This window comes from Cygnus olor, chromosome 3 (genome assembly GCF_009769625.2).
Source record: "Cygnus olor isolate bCygOlo1 chromosome 3, bCygOlo1.pri.v2, whole genome shotgun sequence".
Lineage (NCBI taxonomy): Eukaryota > Metazoa > Chordata > Aves > Anseriformes > Anatidae > Cygnus > Cygnus olor.
In genome coordinates, this window is record NC_049171.1 from 58,761,713 (window position 1) to 58,767,610 (window position 5,898).

The window sequence follows — 5,898 nt, forward strand, 5'->3', positions numbered from 1 at the left end:
ACAGCTACTTTAAATTGGTTAAGAGCAAGTGCCATTTTCTGAACCACGTTTCTTTCCAAAGGGAAGACAAATGAACCACTAGCGGTAATTAACAAGACTTATGTTAATTAAATTCTTTTTTGGCTGTAACTCACAGAGTCCCTGCTGCAAGTGGAAGTTTGTTTAATAGCCAGATCTGCAGCAACCACCACCATACTTTACTAAACGCTCTGAATTAAAGCCCCAGTTGTCTTTGTTGCAACAGCACCTGTATAACTCATGAGTATTCCAACAGCTTACTGAGCAACAATGGATATTTTTAGTATAAAGTCTCCTTTTAAGTCATTTAAAATCTTGAGCAATCCACACAGGCATTTTATGTGAAAAAAACCTGCTGTTTCCTACCTATTATCTGCAGGCATGCGCTTCCATAACTTTATCCATTAGCCCAATTATGTTCCAGCAGCTGATCTTGCATACAAGTGTAACGTACCCTGAAATTATTTTTTTTTTTCACAATTCCATCTCTGGTTCCACAGAACAAATGAAGGCAATCAGATTAGTTTCATTTGTAGGTGTTCATAAAAGTATGGACGTATGAGGAATCTGCTTAAGTCTACAGACTATTTTTGGCTACATGTATATATCTTATCAGCCATTACAGAGACTAAGAGGATTTAAAAGGACTACACAAAGTTGTTCTTTGGGGGGAATTTGTGAATTTGAAATTCTTCCAGACAGCAGTCAGACTGTTTGCAAACTTTTTGTATACTACAGAGTGCAAATTAAAGTGAGATCAGGCGTAAGAAACTATATTTTCACATAAATAAATTTTAGACAAGTCAAAGAGAATATTTGACTTAAAGTACATGAGTCAAGCTCCCTGACACTTTCAAAGCAATATAATAATTGTACTGCTGTAAGTGTCAAGAAAGAAAACATCCACAAAAGGTTCTGCAAGCACAGGACTTCTTACCCTTTTGGTGCCATTGTTTTTGTAACTGTCACTTTCACTTTTTAAATTTTGTGCACTTTAGTGTAAATGTGTGTCTTAGCAAGCTGACTGCTGGAAAAAAAAAAAAAAAAAAGGTGGTTGTGGGGGAAGAAATAAAAGGACTTTTCAGGGACACTGACTTCTTCCAGAGGCCAGATAACTCCAGGTCATAGAGCTAACATTAGGGGTGGCTTTCACAAAGACATATAATACAGCAAAGTAACTGTGGGCTTAAATGTAGCAGTTGTTGCTAGCCATGGCCAACAACCTTTTTTGGGGTACCAAGGGAACAGATGCTTCTCGTACTGCACAAGGCTGAAAGTGGACAAAGTGAAACAGGCTGACGGTGACCAGTGAATTTCAAGATACTGTTTCCTTCTCTTCTTGGACTAGCATGAGATAGATTAGCCAAAAAGATAGCCCTACAAAAGAAGTGGCATCCTGGGAGTATTTGACTTCAAGACCAACACGATCACTGTAAGTCACCATTAGCCACAAAAGGCTTGTACTTGGTATGCTGACTAGTATCCTTCAGAGAAGACCTCTGGAAAAAGAGAAAGGTTTCTGACACTCTGACAGTCTTCATATATTATAAGATCCAATTTTCATAATCCTTGCTGTGTGACATGAACACACTCTTTCTCTTCCAGCACCCCTCACAAGCAGCTACCTTCAGTCTTCATCAACCCTATTCACCAACTTCTTTTGGCAGAGGACTCAACAGCCAAAGACCAAGGAGCTCTCTACACAAGTCTTCTGCATCTCAGAGCTCCATCCTCATCTTCCTTCCTGAGATGCTGAAGATTTTGTCTCTTTGGAGCCTCTGACACTGCCACTGTTAAAAGACAAGGCCTGAAGTGGTCATACAAGGAGAACGCTATTGCTCAGAAATATCCTGCAAGCTAGCTCTGGAGCAATAAATGCTACAGTATCACTGTGATGATCCACCTATATATCTTCTCAGCCCGGCTAATTAACCCAGGCAGATTGCTCTGTTAATGTTGCGATACCGCTTTTGGTGCCCAGGGTAGCTTGAATATGCTTTGAAGACACTGCATTATGCTGTGCAGACATACCCAAAGATGCAAAATGACAAAATACATGAGAGAAAAGAATTATGAAGAATGAAGGAGCATTTTATTTCAAGTGCCATGATCAATATCACTCAACAGAAGAAAACCCAAGAAACATAGTCTTCCATTGTCAAATGCACCATGCTTTTCAGACAGATAAACAACTGTGTCAGTCAATAAAACTGTGAACAGAGGCAGCTTGGAAGGGAGAAAACACTTTGAACTGTTTGAATCAGGTTGAAAACAAGAAATGACCATCATAAAGAGGTTTTTAGAAATAAGTTATAATCTCTATAAGAAAACAAATTAAATCTTTCCTTTATTGTATAGGAGCTGTAGACTTCTGCAGAAAAAAGAAGTTGTAAGTTTACACCTCTAGAATTGAAATTAAATTCATCTTTCCCCCTAAAATGAACAACAGAATGTGGCAACAGGGATTTCTCAAACAAAGAACTAAATTGTTTTTCATCTGATTTCTGTTTTTCACTTTAAGTAGGAAGGAAATTGCTCTTCATATGGAACATTTTTTTTCCATGAGAAATAAGCAATAGATAGAAAATGCATTTAATTTCCCAAAACTATGTGTTACAGTGAAAGATCACTTGAACAGAGTTTTAAAATGTTACTATCTGTCAAAGAATTTGGTGCCCAATGATGCAAGTTCTTACTCATTCTAACAATCCCATCTGCTTTCTCAAATGAATATGGATTAACAGGACCTGGGATTTTACCTGTAGGTTGAGAAGTAGGCTTTTATTTCCTGAAAATGAGAACTGACATAAAGGAACTCATTTTTTTTTCTTTTTTCTTTTTTTTTTTTTCCACTAGCATTCTAAGGCACAATTGTTCTTTCCTTTCTTAACATGGTCAGCTGTGTGATTTGGTAAAGATCTGGAGAGAAAGTTATTTTCTTTCTGAAGATTTTGCCACTCAAAATATAAATACTACTTGATTCCATATAGCACTTAGCATTTTCAAGGTATTCATTTTTATATAATAATGAGTCAGATTGTGACAGAGTAATGTCTGGGTTAGAGCTGCCATTATGCATTAAATTACAGATTAATATAATACAGACTGTTCTGGATAATACAGATTTTACCCCCTCCTTTTTAACATTATTTCAATCCATCTGAAATCCATTTGAAAACTGTTTTAGAATTCATTATTTCCACCTACGGCTAGAAAACTTTGTCATACATTTCATAAAAAGAACATTCCTCAGAGTCCATTTCCTTTCCATCCTAATACTATAAAAACCTTAATTATAGGACTTAAACTTCAATTCCTTTGTGCTTAGTGTGATGATTATACTAGTAATGTATGATGAGTATTTATTAATACAAATATTTTGCATTTCAATAACACCTTCCACTGAAAGATATCACTCCCCCATTTTAAGGTCATTATTAAGTTGTCAGATGAAGTAAATGTAAATGTAAATAAGGGGATTTCAACAGCTAATCTGTGGAAACAACAACAACAACAATAAACTATAAATAAAACAAAAAAAACAAAACAAAATACAACCAAAAGCCCCAAACCTAACAACACAGCAACAGAGATGAGACCATTCACATTTCCTTGCTTTGAGTTAAAATGCTTTCATATATATTTTTTAAATATATATATGCACTCATTATTATTTTCCCAGTTCCTCCTACTATGGCATATTAAATAGCAAGAAAAGAAAGATTCCGAATGTGATGTTCAATCCGAAAATGAACATGTGAACCCTCCACCTATACAAAACATATTCTGGTTTTGTTTGGAGATGAACTATATATTTTTTGGTTTAATTTTTGTTTAATGGTCTAAGAATTGAGTTTCTGACTGCACTACTTCCTTAACCTACTTATCAAGGTTAAAGAAGATTTGAAAATACAAAAAATAAAATAAAAAAATAGGAGTTCAGGAGTTCACTAAGATTTCCTGTATCTTACACAGTCCCAAGTAATGCAGCAAAAGGATTTTTTCTGTTTTTATAAAATCAAGGCACAGTTAATAGTCACTTAAAATATGTTTTGATTCCAGAATTTATTCCTACCTAGACTGTTTCCTGTGACATCACAGGCATGCTCTGAAATGCCCAAGGGTGTGGCTACTAAATTCTTTAGTTTGAAAGTGTTGGATAACTGAATGCAGCCTGGAAAATCCTGGAGGTCTAAACTGGAATTAATATTGACATTATAAGATGGAGCAGTCTAGAAGAGAGAAATGCCAGGCAAGAAAAATCTCAGGACAGTAACAAAAATCCCCAGATGAAGCTGCAAAATTTTTCATCAGAATTTTCAAACTACAACATTTTTTTTTCATGTTTTTAGAAAACAGTAATAATTATTCTTCTCAAATTCCTGTTGAACAGCATATTCAACGAGCATATACAAATACCAGGATAACTTCTTTAGTAAGTTTGGAACAAGAAAAATTTCAGCCTGTTGCTAAATAAAGACCAAGCCACATTACTTGTACTGTAGAAAGCAACATACTGTGAGCAGCACCCACCCATATTGTCCAGTGCCCATATACAATTAAGGAACTAATGCCAGTTTTCAAATATTATTTGATTCTTTGACAATTTAATCCTGAAATAAATTTTCTCTTACTTTCTCCAGGCTACAGAGAACTTTGCCTGAAATTATTTATTCTCTTACAATATGGCACAGTTATTTCTCTTGGTCTGTTGTTTCTATGAGTGATTTCTCATAACTATTCCACGCTATTAAAGGAAATTTTGCCTCTGGCAGGAATGGTAAGGAAATTACAAATGACTATTCTTTGATCCATAGTGCTTACAACCAAAAGATGCTGGTCAAGTGCATCATTCATAGTCTACATGCTAATATAAATACAGAACAGAAAAACAGAATCAGTTTATAGTTACAAAGGAAAATGTAAAGAAAGGTTCAACACAGATTACAAACCTCTAAGTAACAGAATTAACTATCTGAACAGTCCAGGAATTATAAGTAGCTCCTGACATTAATTCCAAATGTGAGTCTTACCAGGATCATGGTCTGAAAATGTCTCCTTTTCTAACCCTGATACTGCTTTTTTTCACCTATTTATATTTCTGTGTTCTACCTATTACTGTGTTGTCATATCCTTGATTAATTGTTATTTTTTAGGACAAGTATATCATATTAACTGCAAACCATCTGGCTGAAATTCACACATGGCATTCTGTTCTCCCTTTGATGATTACAGGATGTAAATGTTTTCCCTATGGGTCCATAAAACTTTCTTCTTTTTTTTTTTCTTTTTTTTAAATCAGTTTCTCTACAGTCTTACTGACAAATTTGTCATTCTGACCACAGAAGTTATATCCATTAATCAGGAGTTAAATTCAACCCACAGAAGTAGCAAAGTGTTCATGCTACAGTCATCACAAATATTTTGAGCACAAGTGTTTCCTCTGACCACACTGTGTTTAGCATGAATTAAGCTTGCATCACAATGTGTCTGTGATCTCTAGAAACAAATCTAGTATTGATGTAGGCTTAGACTGGTTTTGAAATAATTGCCTAATCAATTGCAGTTTCATGAAGCAATGCACAGCTTATATCAAATATTCATACAGCAGTACTATAAAGACATACATAAATTTCATGCAGTGAGCGGTGGGTCAGTAAGAGATAGCCTGTAATCCCCTGAGAAGCATAAATTACAAAGCCATAGGAAAAGAAAAAGCCAATAAGACAGGACAAGTGATGGGCATTGAAATGTAAGCATGAGAGCTTTAAAGTATGGTGTACAATATGATACTCAGAAAAGTTTTCACAGTGAAAAGGGAAGGAAAGAAGTTACTAAATGTGTCTGTTTAGGCAAAGTGGACATCATGAAAAGAGGCAT